This window comes from Pteropus medius, unplaced genomic scaffold, assembly GCF_902729225.1.
Source record: "Pteropus medius unplaced genomic scaffold, Ma_sr-lr_union100, whole genome shotgun sequence".
NCBI lineage: Eukaryota > Metazoa > Chordata > Mammalia > Chiroptera > Pteropodidae > Pteropus > Pteropus medius.
Window position 1 is genome coordinate 21,217,158 of NW_024342471.1, and position 15,932 is coordinate 21,233,089.

Here is a 15,932-nt window from a genome sequence, read left to right on the forward strand (position 1 = left end):
TTAAAAGGCAGTCTCCAAACAGATAGGTGCCTTTCACTTTAGAAAGCCCACGTACACACAAAAACAACTGAATATAGACATCATTACATTCTCTTATATTTATATTACATAGCAAACTGCAGGTTTATAAATGTCATTATTCTATGTGAAATGAAAATATGGACATTTTAAAGAAATGTCCTTAAAGACACAAGAGAGCGGAATATGCCTGCGTTGAGTGACCAAGGAAAACTTTGCCTTTGAGGAAACTGTAGCCCAGTTGGGGACACTGACATCAGCCATATAAGCAAATAAATACGCTATTCAGACAGCGATGAAAGCCGTGAAGATAACATGTTAGATCATAGGACTCAGGGCCGTGTGAGAACTCTCTGATGAGGTGACACTGTAGAGTCCCACAGAGTGAGAATAGTCTGTCCAGATGATGAGCAGAAAGAACCTTCCAGTCAGGGGAGACCGAGCACAGGCCCCGCTGAGGCAGGTGTGGGGCTCTCCCGGGAGTGCGGACAGGGCCGGTCTGTCTGGGCTTAGCGAGCAGAGTGGAGTGCCATCGTGAACCTTGGCCCGGGCTGGAGCAGAGATCACCTCTGTAAGGCTGAGTCGCCCTGCCTCCTCCATGCCTGGCAGGACGGCTGAAAGCAGCTTGCTCCCCAGGGACCCCAAGCCCACGCAGCACAGGTGCACCTTGGGTGGCTTCCTCAGCATCTTAAGATAACCTGAGGCCACCGTTTTTCTTTGCCTGTGCAGAACAAACAAAGGCTTTGCGAGCCTCTGGTCTGCGTGAGTAACGAGTCTAACAAGTCGCTAACGCTGTGTTTGCTCACTCCTCAGCCGAAGCGCTGTAGACTCCCTCCGCAGCCTCATTCCACTTTTTGTTTGCTGGTTTGTTTTAGACATGTCATGTTTTCATATAACAAAACACGCATACACACTCGATACCATTTAATATTTAATTCAAATAAAATGCTTACCATATCAAATAAAATGTTTACATGTACGAATTTTTTATATTCCCTTGGGAATATAGAAGAGCGCACAGTGGCATTTTAAATGGTACGCAGATGAACTTCTTAACAATTTAATTGTAATGCATTTACTGTAATGTGTGACGTTCATATAAATTGAGGGCCAAATCAAGCTGGCAATTTTGTAGCTATTATCGCTAGATTTTCACTGTCAGTCCTGATATACACTTGACTGTTCAAATACATTTGTTTAAGAAGTGAGTTTATTGAAAGAAAGAAAAATAGCATGGGAGGTGCTCATGTAATGGCGTCATTGATAATGGATGTGCGGATGAGGGCCGGGCAAGACGTGGTCCCCTGAAAGGAAGTGTGTGGTCACCAGGTGTGTCTCCGAAGTCTGCATCCCACGCCCGGTAAGCTGAGGGCAAAGCCACCGATTCAAGCCCCTTCGTTCAAAAGGGAGTTTAAATCATTTTTAAAATTTGCCTACGACTTAAATAATCCAACTATCCTCTGGTTTTTCTCATTAAATATTGCAATATATTTATATGTGAGGTGCGAAGCAATCACATGTGTTGGAAGATCCATCCATTCCCTTAACTTAGATTTTGGGAAAAGCAAAAACATCCCAACTCCCTTTCCGGGAGGAAATGAGGTTCTGCTGTTATAAACACTGTATTTCCACCTAGCGTGGATAAAGCACTTCATTATAGTGTAGCTCAAACGATCGGAGAGCATGCTAAACACTCGCGCTCTGTCACCAAGGGACAGCCTCTTGACGTCAACTCTAATTCCGTACAGAGGACCTTGGTAGAATTGGAAGCCAACCTAGTTACCATTCTTTGTTGTCACATCCATTCTGTGGATAGGTAAACTGAGTCAAGTAAGTGTCAACTAAAGCTTCTGCCATCATTCAAAGCCGGGATTCGCGCTGTACCTTAGCCCCAGCCACCGACGGCATTTCATCCCTCAACTTCGGTCGTTTTGAGTTAGCTGTTGATTCTCATCTGTCTGACGAAGAAAGTGTGTAGGTTGCTAACAAACAGCCTAACAAACAAAGCATTACCTGGGGGACAGATGTTAGCCATGGGAAAAAGGAAATTATATTCCCTTGTATGATGCTGACTGTCACATGCTATGTCATTAGTTCCTTCTGAAACACTTCTTAGAAACATTGCTCTCCTAATTGTAAATTGTATATTGTCGTATTTTTTTTTTAATATCACTTTTAAGTCCTAAGTAAAATAAAATAAAATACTGCGTGAGAAAAGGACCTGAGAAGCAGTGACATTGTGGGATGGTGAGAGCGATGATGCAGCATTCTAGTCATATCGTGTTCATTTGAACGTTCTAATTGTCAAGAAAGAACTTCGTGTCAGTATAGCATAGACCAGGGCTTGGAAAACCTTTTCTGTAAAGGGCCGGATAGTACATATTTTTGGCTGTGCAGGTCATAGGGTCTCTGTAGCAATTACTCAACTGGAAAGAAGCTATACACCATGTAAACAAATCACCATGACCGTTTTCCAATAAAACTTTATTTACAAAACAAGGAGAGTGCCCGATTTGGCCCTTGGGCTACAGTTTGCCAACCCCCGAAATACAAAGTAAGAGTTTGACCCTTGGAATCACGCAGACGTGGGCCACATACTGGCTCTGGTGCTCACCAGCTATGACCATCTTGATGTGCCTCTCAGGTCATCAGTTTCTACTTTTGTAGAATGGAAATCTGTCCCCCTTCAGTGGGTCGTCTGGGGAATCTAATGAGTAATGATCAAAGTGATGAGCACCGATCTGACACAATAAGCTCTCATCCAACAGCAGATGCTATTGTTGCTATGGTTTTCGGATTAAAACCCTGTGCCCATCATCCCCTTCCAGTCCACTGTGCAAAGAAGAAAGAGTAGTATTAACATAGAAATGGGCTCAAGTCCCCCTTCCACTGAAAGCCTTTCTGTGGTTCCCGTGTCTTCCACCGTGGCCTCCCGCGTCCCATGCTTGCTCCTCCCGCGAGGTGGGGCTGCCTTCCTCCACTCTCCCTGTGGGCCCCGGGCACCCTGAAGCAGCACATGAAGCTCTTTTATGCCCGGGAGCTTTATGCATGCTCTTCTCTCTTTTCTAGAATGCTAGCCCCTATCTTTTCTCAAGGCTGGTTTCTTCTCATTCCTTAGGACTTTGCTTATGTTGCCTCCTCAGAGAAGCCTTCATTATTCTCCTGTCAGTAACCATTTCCTTCATAACTCATAGCAAAATGAGTCAAGGATGGACCATGCCTGTCTTATTCACAACTGAAATCACAGTGTTTCTGTGCAGTGTTCCGACACATATAAATACTCAAATAACACATGCTAAATAAAAGAAGAAATGATTCAATGATCTGTTGTTATTATCATTATCATCATCATCACTCATGAATAATACTGAAAGCATAGGACCCAATACAGATTTTGCCAGTCTTCAACCATCTCCGACCTACTTCATAATTTTTACTGTATCTTTTGTACCACTTGCATTAAGATTTTTTTTTAATTTTTACTCATTTCCTTTTTCACTTAAGTGCCCATTAAGCCGGGGATTAACAAAACCATAGCACTCTGGCTGACTATGGCCGGCCCATGCATTACTGTATTCACACTACAGAGCAGAGTCCAGTAAGTGAGTAAAGACCGACTCACAAATTTGAAAACATTTACAGTTTGACCCTTTATAGAAAACACTTGCTGACCCTTGTACTGTGCAATGAAAGTCACTAAACCCTTCGTTCGATATGCTAGTATGTTTTTATTTGCGTTTTCATGAACAACGGTGTCACAGCTATTAAGATTTTTTAAACATTTGCTCACAGACCACCTGAGACCATCTCGCTTGCCACTTCCGGTGTGCGGGCCACACTTGGGACGTTGTTGCCATGAGAGGCCTTGAACAGTATCTGCTGGATTCTGCACCTTGGGAAAGTTCAATGCGCAGGTGCCAAACTCTGTGCCGGTTAGAATGTTTCCCCCTAGAAGTTCCTACAGGTGACTCCCAGTTCAACTCCCAAACTGACCCAAGAGTACATCCCTGGGCCTTTTCCCCGGCCGTGCTGTGCAGTGCCTGGCACCGTCTCGCTCGCTTTGCACGCGAGTCGGCTGAGAGCCTGACACCCACAGCTGCATCACGCATGGCATGAGAACGGGCGTCAAAAACACCGCTGCTCTCTCAGAATACCTAGACTCTTGACAAGACAGATGAAACCCACAGCTCTCTGTACCTTACTTCCAGAAATCAGGGCTGCCAGCTTTTTCTCGTGTTGTGAATAGCTGGTGGCTGTTCAGTTAGATATCCTGTTGTCAGGAGAAATTCTGCCTTTCAGAATTTTCCCCGGATTTACATACTGCCTTATGAAATCTCTTGTAGAGAATGCAAAGGAATGTGCGGATCTCGCTTAATTTTTGTTCTTCAAGGAGAGTCCTTTGCTTTGTCATGACCTCAGAGCACAAGGTATCAGTTAGACCTCTCCTGGTTGCAGAAGGTGGAAAATGCAACCCAAAATGGCTTAAGTGCTTAGGCAATTTACGGCTCATGTAAATCAGAAGTCCAGGATAAACCAGCTTCAGGCAATGCTAGTTCAAGGCCTTGAATTATATCGGAGGTTTGGTTTCTCTCTCTAAATCTCTCTGGTTTACTTCTGCCGCGTTGTCTCCATCTCGAGGCAGTCTCTGTCCTCATGGTGACCAAATGGCCGTCAGCAGCCCAGCTGCACATCCTCTCGAGTGTCGGTCCAGACTCAAGGATCTGGCCTCTCTCGCAGAACTTCCAGTCACCATCTCGTGACATCTGATTGGCTGTCCTGGTGCCAGACACAGCCAACCACTTTGGCCAGAGAAGCGGGATGCTCTGATGCGTCCCCAACGTGCCTTCCTGGAGCTGGGAGGGGCCTACGTCAAGATTACGACTGTGGGCTCGGAGGGAGGATCAGGGCCATTACCAGGATCAGAGCTATTGTCCCTAAAAGCAACTAACTGGACACGCCGCTTGGATCCCTTGGGCCAGACTGAAATAGGGCAAGTGTGATCGGGCAAGCGGGTGAGTGGACGACAGGGCAAAACAACAGATAATTTCCACGCCGTCGAAGGCCGACTCGCTCTCCCAGGCCAGGTTTCCCACTCCGCCTCGACCGCTTGTAGAGAAGGCAAAGGGTTTCCCAGCCTCAGCGCTACTGACGTGTGGGGCCAGATGAGCTTCCGTCGTGGGCTTCACCCTGTGCTCTACATGGTCTTTAGCAACATTCCTGGCCTCTACCCACTAGACACTAGTAGTTTTTCCCTGCCCTTCGTTCCCCAGCCGTGACAACTGAAAATGTCCCCTGAGAGTCCAATTCGCCTGGGTTGAGGAGCACTGTCTACTGGTTACAGCTTGAGAGCAGTGAGCAGAGGATCATTAACTCATCATTCACCAGGAAAAAGACACAAAAAGGAGAAGGTGCAGTTTCTAGAGCTGTGGTTGACAACCTTTCAGCAGAGGATTCAGAGTCTTCGTTTGCACGTGCCTTCTCAAATGAGCCTGGGGACGGTCTTCAGACCCCAGTGGCCCAGCAAAGCCAGGCAGTGTGGGCCGGCGCGTGAGAGCTCTGGGTTTGAATCCCAGTTCTGCCACGTTCATGGTCTGTGACCTTGGACAAGTTGCTTCAGATCTCAGAGCCCTGGGTTTTCGTTTTCCCCTCTGTAAAATAAAGGCAATTTGGGAGTTCATGTGAGCTTTAAATGATAATGAATGACAACTATTTAGCAAAGAGGCAGGCCTGAGACATCACTCAATGGATAGGAATTCTAATGGTTTGTGTCATCATGATCAAGATCATCATCATCATTCAAACCAGGTTTTTCTAATCTCACACTGACGTTTGGGACCATGTAATTCTCTCCTGGGGGTGTGGGACTGTCCTACTGTGGAGTGTATAGTTGTATTCCCAGCCTGTACGCACTAGATGCTAGCCGCACCTCCAAGATATTCCCAGACACTGCCACGTATCCCGGGGGGAGGGGGAGGAGGGACCCAACATTGCCCCTGTTTGAAAACCATTGATTTAAACGCACTTGGATGACCATCTGGGGGCAGTAATAATTCTCCTGCTGTATTTTATTCCCCAACGCTGGTCCCATGATTTTTCCCAATCAAAACAAAGGGGTGCTGCCCATCCCATCGAGGAAAAAGTTTGAGATGCCTGAACCAAGTTCCCATTATAAAACCGACACGGCCGTTACTAACAACTCCAACTTCCTGAGCAAGCAGAGAGGGGAAGAGCATCCCATCTCCTTTGGCCTTTATCTCTCAGCCCAGAAAATGCTGCCTCAAGGCTCCCAGATCACACTTGCCCTATTTCAGTCTGGCCCAAGGGATCCAAGCAGTGTGTCCAGTTAGTTGCTTTAAAATGTGCCCTAATGTCTGGCTACCAGATGGAAAACTGTCGCTTTAAAGCTTGGCCTGCGCGTCGTAATAAAAACGCTTGTTGGTTTAATGAAAAACATAGGTCAGACCGTGAAGCGTGTACCTTTTTAGATGCACATGCGTGGACATGTAGAAATATAGCGTGGCTGACGATGTGGACGTATACAGCGAGAATCCGTCATTTTCCCTTGTTCGCCTGGCACTGATGTTCTCTAGAATCAGTGGGAAGCTAAATCAGATTCGGAGTCCAGTGAACTCAGCTTCCAGCATCTCCACTGAGAACCAGCAGAGCATTATGGTTAAGAGCATAGCCACTGGAATCAGACAGACCTAAATAGCTACTTACTAGCTGCGTGTGCCTGGCATATAGTCGGTGCTTAATAAATATTGGTCGACTGTTGAACATCGTTCAGACTAGGCTCATTTATCTACAAAATATGTAAAAGATGTAAAGCCTACATCTTGGGTAGTAAATTAGGTAATCTGTGTAAAGCATTTAGCACATGGAAAACACTCAAAAAGAATAGTTACCGTATGTAACAAATTTACGAGATTCCAAGCCATTCCATTCATTCTTTATTCATTCAACTGATATTTATTTAGTGCTTGCGTTGTGCACTGTGTTACAAATTAGTCATTCAGCAACTCACACAGACTGAGATGAGCAGCTGCATACCATTTTTAAGTTAATAAAATCATAAATGTTTAACGGGTAGAAAAGAAAGTTTTTATCCCGTTTGAATCCAACATGTGACAGAGCTCCACAAAACTGAATTGTCTTCAATTATTTAGCCTCCTCAAAAATTAAGTAGGAATTCTGGGGAGAATTTCCTTCTCAGTTCTTGCCACATCTCCACAGCATTCGATAATATTTTTTAATTTCCAAAAAGAAGTGACGTTTCCAGGCAAGGCACTGACAAGTAAGTTTAATGGAATTTATTGCAGGCTTATTCCTGATGTATCCCCAGAGTCTCTTGATTTATTTAGTTTATCCTATAGCGTAAGAATATGGGTTAGAGATATGAGGAATGCAGTTTTGAGGCCAGCGTTGTGGTTTTTCTGTGTCCTTGGATGGCTAAAATTCCCTCTCTGGGCATATTTACTTACTGTTATGCCTTAGTATGATTTAACTGCCCATGAGTCTGTGCCCGTGTGTTTGGACCACCTCCAATGCCATCTCGTGGTCTTCCAAATAATTCTGATCTCGGGGGCAAACGGACGGCAACCCCCTTCCCAGTGAGTCTGCGAACTGATGAAATGATGCTTCTTGATTGAGCACCAGCTTGGGGGGCGGAGGGGGAAGCGATCCCGGGCAGCACCTCTGAGTGGGGTGCAAGCTGTGAATGATGCCGCTGCTTCCCTCAGAGGCACGTTTTTCATAGGAGCTGTTCTTGAATGTCCCAACTCCCAATTTAATAATAAAACTCACACTCATCATTATTATCATCGTCACCCCGCATTTACGGAGAGCCTTCACTTCAGAAATTCTCTCATCTCAGAATAGTCTTTACCTCGTTCGTTGTCGCGACGGCTGCCCATTCTCCGAGGTACAGCTTCGACTTGACCTCCAGCCGGAACCCTGCCCTGGTCCTTCGCATCTGAAATAAAACTTGTCTCACTTCCTTTCACTTGCTAGCACCACTTCCTGTTTCATTTTAGTAATAGTATGTATTACTGTCTGAAAATATCGTGTGTAATGTTTTGTTTGTTTGTTCTATCTGTTATCATTTCCCCTGACTAGTCTGTAAAGATCTGTCTGGAAGAACAGTAAAGGGGACCTGGAAGGCACCCATTTAGTATTTGCCTAGTGACCGAACACGAGGTGCCTGGCACTGGGCTGAGGCCGTGCTGAGCTCTGGCTTCTGGAAATTCGGGCACTTGGACCCAGCCCACAGCCGCGGTTGGAAGTGCATGTTCTTATTAGCCCCGGAGACTCACTGAGATAAGGTCACACGCCTGAGGTCCCACAGAGGGGGAAAGGTGGTGCTCGGATCCGTACTCTGATGCCGGGGCCGGCCCTCTTAACCTCCTCTGCAAACCGCCTCCGACGCACCTCACCACCACCCGCCACCCCCATTTCTCAAGAAGGAAGCGCTTCTGCATTCTTGCTTTCCAGGTCGCTGCCCGGGTCCTGACCCACCTGTCTGGTTTTGCAAACGTCTAAATTCCTGGTTGGCTGAGGCTTTCTTTCCTCCACGGGCATTCGGGGCTCACATTGCATGAAACGGTTAAAAAAAGAGAAAGTTACTATATGTCATTAAACTCTTCATTAATGAAGTCACTTTAATTTGGGGAAATTCTACCACAGGATAATGCTTTTTGGCACGTCCCTGTTTTAGCAGGAAGCCTGCAATGGGGAAGGTATGCACAGAGAGACAGAGAGGGGGCATCTGTTTGTCTTCAGTTTCTCTGACAGCCGGGATTCGTGGTTTGTTTGTGTCAACGTTCCCAGGGATGGTAGCTACGATTTCACAAAAGGGTCAAAGCCCATCAGACCTTTCTGCCTGCTTGGGGCCCCACCCCCAACCCTTCTCTCCCATCATCTCCTTGTCCTTTCTAAATTAAATCACATTCCACTGCCTTTTATTGTATAACCTCTGGACAAAATACTCTTCCACACACACCTTGCTTAAGGCAAAATAATTGGAACAGATCGTGCTCCTGGCCAAGAGCCATTGACTAATTGCTTTATGCCCAACTCCCCTTGCCGGAGGCACACTCAGCATTGACAAATCCATGGCTGTTTCCCAATCTTTTTGAGGTTTCTGAAACAATCGATGGAATATTAAGGGGTGGGGGGTGCAGAGAAAATGAATACCCCATAGCCATTGGCACCTTTTACTCTGTCTACTTAATCTCCCATTATTTCGATCACGGATATCTGTTTTTTTAATTTCCTGTAATCCAGCAAGGAATGTTGCTCCCTTCCTTCAGGACATCTGTGGTCTCTGCTTATTCATGTCCTAAAATCTCTGACAGAGATGTTTGTCAACGACTGGGTATTTCATTAGGAACCCAAAGATCCCATTGACTTGAATTATTGTCACAGCTCTGATCAACTTTTAGGTTAATAATTCGTGATACTTAATAACCTGTTCAGATCATCACCAAAATTATCAACTTAATAATATTTGCTCATTGATAATGAACAAAGAGGGAGGGATGATTTTTCTTATCATTTACATCAATTTATTCCCTATTGCCTTGCAAATCTCAGGGGGAGCCAGTAACCTTAAGAACTCTTACTATTCCATCATTCTTCTTGGTCGAAACCAGGAAAATGTTCTGCATTTTAAAGCATCCGTATTCTTGATGTTCAAAGAGTACAATTAAGGCAAATCTTTACCTTAATCCGACTTCTATTCATTCTTGGCTTTAAAACTTTCTGAGAGTTTGCAGAAATGATAGCTTGCCATACCCTAGAGGTTCAATAGCACGGTTCAATGGACTTTCTTCCTCTTTTTTATTATCTTCTGTTGAATCATATTGTAATCACCTCTTTTGTTTCTTTTGCTAATATACTTTGTAATTCTATCCAAGGACTGAGCTGCAAAATTCATCATCAATTTGTTTTGGCAACACAGAGTTTCAAATAGTTTTCCCATTGAATTTCCTGTAGAGGTCATATCCGTGATGAAGTTCAAGCATTTCATCTTATATGAAAAAAAGAAGTGAAAGTCAAATGTATGAAGCAGATATGTGAATATTGATTACAATTTTGAAGTCATTACATTTTATTTTCCATTTGAAAATAACCTCTTTTGGAACCTCATTAGAAAGTTGCCCTCATTGTTGAACTAGCTCCACGAAGGCATCTTTTTTGCAATAATAAATAACTAAATCTTTTGGCTGGTTTCCAAATATACCTACTTTATCCCAAATTCTATTCAATATCTAATGGTGTTATGGCAAGTTTCCAGAACCTAACCTTCCAGGCAATGAGAAATTTCCCTCTAGAATTGCATTCTGATGGGAACTGATTTTCTATAGTAGATAAATAATGGACGATATGTGTGCAGCTTTAGCTGAGAAACATCAGAATTCCCTGACCAGAGAAAGCATCTATCTGCTCCACGCCACATCTGCATTAGAAGTGACTCAAGTTGGGAGGTGGGGGGCGTCACTGTGTCCACTCCAGGATGCTGAAGCATCTGTACATTTGGAAATATTTGTCAGTTTTTTTCATGGAGACCTGAAGTATGGGTTTTTCTCCTGTGTGTGTGTGTGTGTGTGTGTGGTGCTGCAGTGTGTGTGTGTGTGTGTTTAATTTTAAAAAAGGAAAGGAAAAGAAGGAAGGGGAAAAAAATGCTGTAATAAAACCATGAATAGTGAAGGGTACAGGTGACAGACAGTACAACCAACCTGTGTAACACTGGAAGGATATCTACTACTTTCTGAACTGAAAACATGTTTTGGGGTCCACACTTAGTGTTTCACGCAAATCCTTCATGAGTGGCTGCCGCCACTGTTAATGAGTATGTAAAAAAAAAAAAAAGTCATTATGCTAGAACTCAAAACGCAGAACACGTCTTGGGTTTTGAGGTGAGCAGCTTGTATAACTTAGGGATAGAGCACTGTTCTTCACATTTGTGAATCAAGACCCATTAGTCCAATCAGTTTTGTGGGTTATGACTAGCCTTTAAAGAAAATAGAAGAGAAGAGAATATTTCTAAGTACTTTGGATGTAGAAAGGGAAGTAATATTTTTTAACTAGTTTCTCGATACGTATAGACACATGTGTACTAGTTCATAATATCAAATGTGTTTCTTACTGTGGGTCAAGCACAGAAGAAGTTTCAAAGCCATGGTGTAGGAGGCCCAGCTTCTCACATGGAAGGGCAGAAAGAAGTAACCTAACGAGCAGTTACTATGCAAGAATTATTCCTCCTGAGTATACCGAAAAGCATAATTCTTTTGTTGGTTTGATTTGCCTGCATCTAGCAAAACAAGATATCTTTGGGTTCTACATCTATCTTTGTTTCTCAAATGCTACCTCTAACTTATTTTTCAAATGCTCAGAAATAACAAGGTATTTCTCAGGAAAAAAAAAGAAAGCCCTCTGATGGTATGTTTAAGGAAAAATTCATAAATGGCCCTTTCACAAAATTAAAATGTGCCAAATGCCTAATACATATTTATGTGCTGATTGTTTTTTTTTTTGAAGAAAGACACAGTGTCATATAGAAGCCAAGAAGGCATCATTTGGGGAAAACGTTTTGTCCAGTTTCTAGGAAAAGCAGAGATTCAGCCTAGCTGTAAAACAGGATGGAACGGAAGTACAGAATAACTTGTTTCCAGCACAATGAAAAACTTAGTTAAAAATCATCTCGCTCCTTTATTCTGTTGCCGATAATTTCAGGCTCATCAGTGGATTGAGCTAGCCTCCGGGAAGCAGGTGATGAAGATTTGCCCCTTACCTCTGCATGGTCAGATGGAATATTTGCTGTTTATATGAAGCTAGCGGCTCTCGTGGCCTTTTGGGTTCAGATTTTGATGTTCCGTGATGAATCCAGCTCTTGCCACCTAGATTTTAATATTCATTGTTAACTTGAGGAGCTGACGCGGATGGGACACGATTTCATTATGAGTGTCTCTTTGAACTTACACCAGTTATAGGAGTGGAGAAATAGATTTCACCCAGGAACATTTTTAATGTTATGTCAAAGCCCAATTGATCTGATGGACTTTTAATGACTTCGCTGATAATAAGGGAGACCATGACTCAGACCTGCTTCAGCCAGTGTGGAAAGGTTGATGGCAATTTGCATGGTCTGATGAGATCTGAAGTGGAAGGAAATAGACTTCTGAGTTCAAAGAGATTGCACCCTACAGAGGTGCCATGATCCGTGGGCGGCTGGATCGGTTGACCGTCGGGCACACGTGCTATTAATTCTGCATGTCTCGAGTCATCTGAACAAGTCTGCCAAAGTTATAACCTATCAGAAAAGCAGTCAAGCCAGCGGCTGGACTCACACTCAGATGCCAGAAGACCGGGAAGAACACTAAGTGAAGGAAGGCTGAGGAAGGAAAGGAAGAAGGTCTCCCCACTGTTACAGGCCACTTAGGCCTCTGAGAGTATGTGCAATTTACAGAGAGCACTTTCCACTTGCATTTTAAGCAAATAAGAGGTTGAGCAGGATGTTATCACCTGGAGTGCCCAGTAATGGGGAATTGAGTGGGGAAAGAGGCTGTGCATCTCTGATTAATATTTACCAAAGTCTTTGTGTGTTTTTTCTCAAACGTTAACGACGCAGCGGACCGAGCTGAACAAAAAGGACACTGTGGATTGAAGTATGGTATTGTGCCCATCAAATTCTGCCTCCTCTCTGCTTGGCTTATGATGAATACTATTCTTTAATAGCAGACTGGTGTTCGTGAAGAACTTATTACGGAGGCTAAGAGGAAGCCAAGAATGAAGGAATGCCCGACTGGCAGCGATCAATCACCTCTTTTTAAAGATGAACTGATCCTTCTTTTTTAAAGTAACAGTTCAGGCGAAGGTCTCAGACATAAATATGCAAAGCATCAGAGCAACTCGGTTGCCTGGTCCTGTTAGCATTTCGGTGCATGTTTGGGGAGAAGATGAATCCCACCCTTCGAGCACAGGTCTCTTCCAGGAGAAAGAAGCCAGGGTCTTCTCCAGGGAAGAGTTCCTATTCGACAAAGGTTAATTATTGACACCAGCAGAATAATAATTTCCTAATGCGAAAGGACCAAGTCACATCTGGTTAAAGATTCCTACATTCTAGGAGGCAGTATTCAAAGTGGAGTCACTCCAGGAAGAGCCAGGTGATGAAATCGTGCCCAAGAACGAAAGAATGACATGAGCTTCTCTTTAGAGCCACCGCATGCCTGCAGACCCCAAGCCCTTACTGTGGCCTCACAAAACTCGCAACACCTTTTTTTTCACCTCTGTCCATGTCATTCCTTGCTCAAAAGCCTGGAAAGCAAAGTTTTACATCGACCCAGAGCAGGATGATCGACCCTTGAGTCATGATCATTCTTTGCTGTGCAGACAATCCTGTGCGATGTGGAATGGCCAGCAGCATCCCTGGCCTCTGCCACTAGACAGCTGGAGCACTCAACCCCCCCAACATTTTCACAACCAAAAATGTCTCCAGATATGGCCGAATGTCCCCTAAGGGGTAAAATCTCTCTCTATTGAGAACCACAGATTTAAAGATACCTTAGAGACCATAGAAAAGTCCCTTCTCCCACAAATGCCCAAGGATCTTAATCTAATCTCCTTTGACCGCTCTTTGACATTAACCCCACATGTTCTTCTGACACTTTTTAAAATGTCCCAGAGGCAGTTGTCTCCCCGTGTCTTCCCTACTGCTTTTCCCTGCAGACCCTGTTCCCGGCGATGTTCTAAGTGCCTAGAAGAGGACCTGGACTGTAAACAACCAAGTGACTTGGCCCTCTTCCCACTGGTCTCCGTCTGCCCAAATCCACTCTTCCTTCAAGACCTGGTCCCCATGTACCAGTCTCAGAAGCCTTCAAGTATGTCACAGGGGCCGAGAGCATGAACTTAGGAGCTATCCCAGGGGCTCAGTTCCTTCTTCTCCATATGACCTTGAGCCAGTTACTCTGACCTCTTTGTGCCTCACTGTAAAATGGATATAATAGTAGAACTTGCTTCCTCGGGTTATTGTGAGGATTCCTGAGAAAAGCGCCTTGCATATAATAAATGCAACCTCACCTCTTAGCTGTTATTCGTATCTCGTAGTCTGAAGGTCTCTTCTTTCTCTGCAGATTTGGTTCGTATTCTCAGTTTCCCTTGAAGCATACTTTTGTTGACTGCATTTTCCTAACCAAAATCAGGACTTGTCATGTGACAAGTCGGGGACAATAAGCCAAAGTTCTGAAATGCAAGCGAGGGCAAATAGTTGTCAGAATCACGGATCATGTGTGTATATGTGTTGTGCACGCGTGTGGACCATACATATGCTTCAACAGATCATGGATGGAGGTGGGGGGCGCCTCTTCTTCGTCTCTGGCGTGTAGGAAGCCCCTATCTAATATCTGTCGATTTAAATTCTTCTAATTTCTTGGGAGGAAATCCTCTTTCAGAAACTCCTCTCTCCTGACCCACTTGAGTCCCTTTGTCTTTCAATTAAGGCAAGTGTGGCTTTTGCAAATGCTAATTTCTCCAAGCCAGACCGCTGCACCTTTTACCAATCAATTCAGGAAAAGATTTCTTCAAGACTTGTAGAAGCGTTTTTAGAAATATAATTTAAGGTTCACCTGGGGAGCTGGATTAAAATGTAGACTTCTAGACCTTGGTTCTGACTTATTCAGAAATTCTAGTGGTAGCGACTGAAAATTTTTAAAAGCATCCCAACGTATGTTTATGCCCACTCATTTTGAGAACCACAATGTTAGAATAAACCAACAAAAACGTATAGAGCCTCCTTGTATGCGAAAACGCTGCCACCTTTATAAGGGCAGTAAAACAGTTCTCTGTGCTACGTGTCTTGCTCTGGATAATGTAAATCACACACATGGGGGGTGCAGATTTCCTTTTTAAACGAACAGATTGTATTCTTATTCCATATCCTGCAACTCTTAAAAACAAATCACCCTGAGGGGGCGCACTGGGTGTTTGCCATTCTAGTTGGAAGAGGGCACGCGTGATTCGCAAAGCCAAGGGCAGCAGAAACAGTTGACAAGTTCTGAGCATTATCTCAGCGCATCAGGAGTGGAGACTGGCTTCAGAGCATCCTTTCTGGGAAGGCTCTGTGACCAGGTGCACCAGAAAGGATTCCATATGGCTCCAGTATTCTGGTGGGGTTGGATGCATATTTGAGCATAACCCAAAGATATGAAATAATCCATCCTTGGTTTATTCCGAGATGATTAATCTCTCCTCGATATCCAAAACCTGTTTTATGATTCATTTAAGTTCTCCCACAACCGAGACTCTGTGTCACATCCTTGAGAGCAACAGAGCCCCAAGGCGCTGAGATTTATTTAAGGAACAAAAGCAAAGAGGCTGTTAAGTCTCTTCCTTCAATGTCTCTGTTTGCCAATAATTTCACACCATCGATTTCTTTCTCTTTATTCCCTGTAGTCTCTGAAGAAAATTCAGCTCTCCTTTTTGGCACCCTCCCCCAGTGGGCTCACGACATTTCTCTGAGTTTTTGCATTATCTTTTCCAGCTGGAGGTACTTCCGAGACCTCTGAATTCTTGCCCTTCCCCTGACTTCTCTCCTCTCCTTACAAACATTCTTAAATCTGTTTTAATAGATGGATATGGATGGATAGATGAGTGGATGAACGGATGGATGGATAGTAGGTGCTTAGATGGATAGATAGATGAACAATGGATGAATGAATGAATGATAGATGAATGGATAGATAGTAGATAGATAGATGAAATAGATAGATATGAATGAATGTGATAGACTATTAGATGATAGATGGGCCAGATGGATGGATGGATGGATGGATGGGCAATTAAAATACATAAATGCACTTCCATACCTCAGTTTCCTCCTCTTAGATGGGTGTAAATATAGTACCTCACTTGTAGGGTTT

At 44.0% G+C, this 15,932-nt stretch overlaps 1 protein-coding gene and 1 long non-coding RNA gene across 6 annotated transcripts in view; one reads left to right on the forward strand and one right to left on the reverse strand.

Moving 5' to 3' along the window:
* TSHZ2 (teashirt zinc finger homeobox 2) overlaps nt 1-15,932 on the forward strand; it is a 406,844-nt gene that overhangs the window by 99,362 nt on the left and 291,550 nt on the right. The gene's annotated exons all lie outside the window — the stretch shown is intronic.
* On the reverse strand, nt 5,030-9,104 carry LOC120603833 (uncharacterized). Its single transcript, XR_005653182.1, has 3 exons — nt 7,904-9,104; nt 6,496-6,820; nt 5,030-5,666 (listed from the first exon to the last, which is right to left on the reverse strand). It is a non-coding gene; the product is annotated as an uncharacterized LOC120603833 (long non-coding RNA).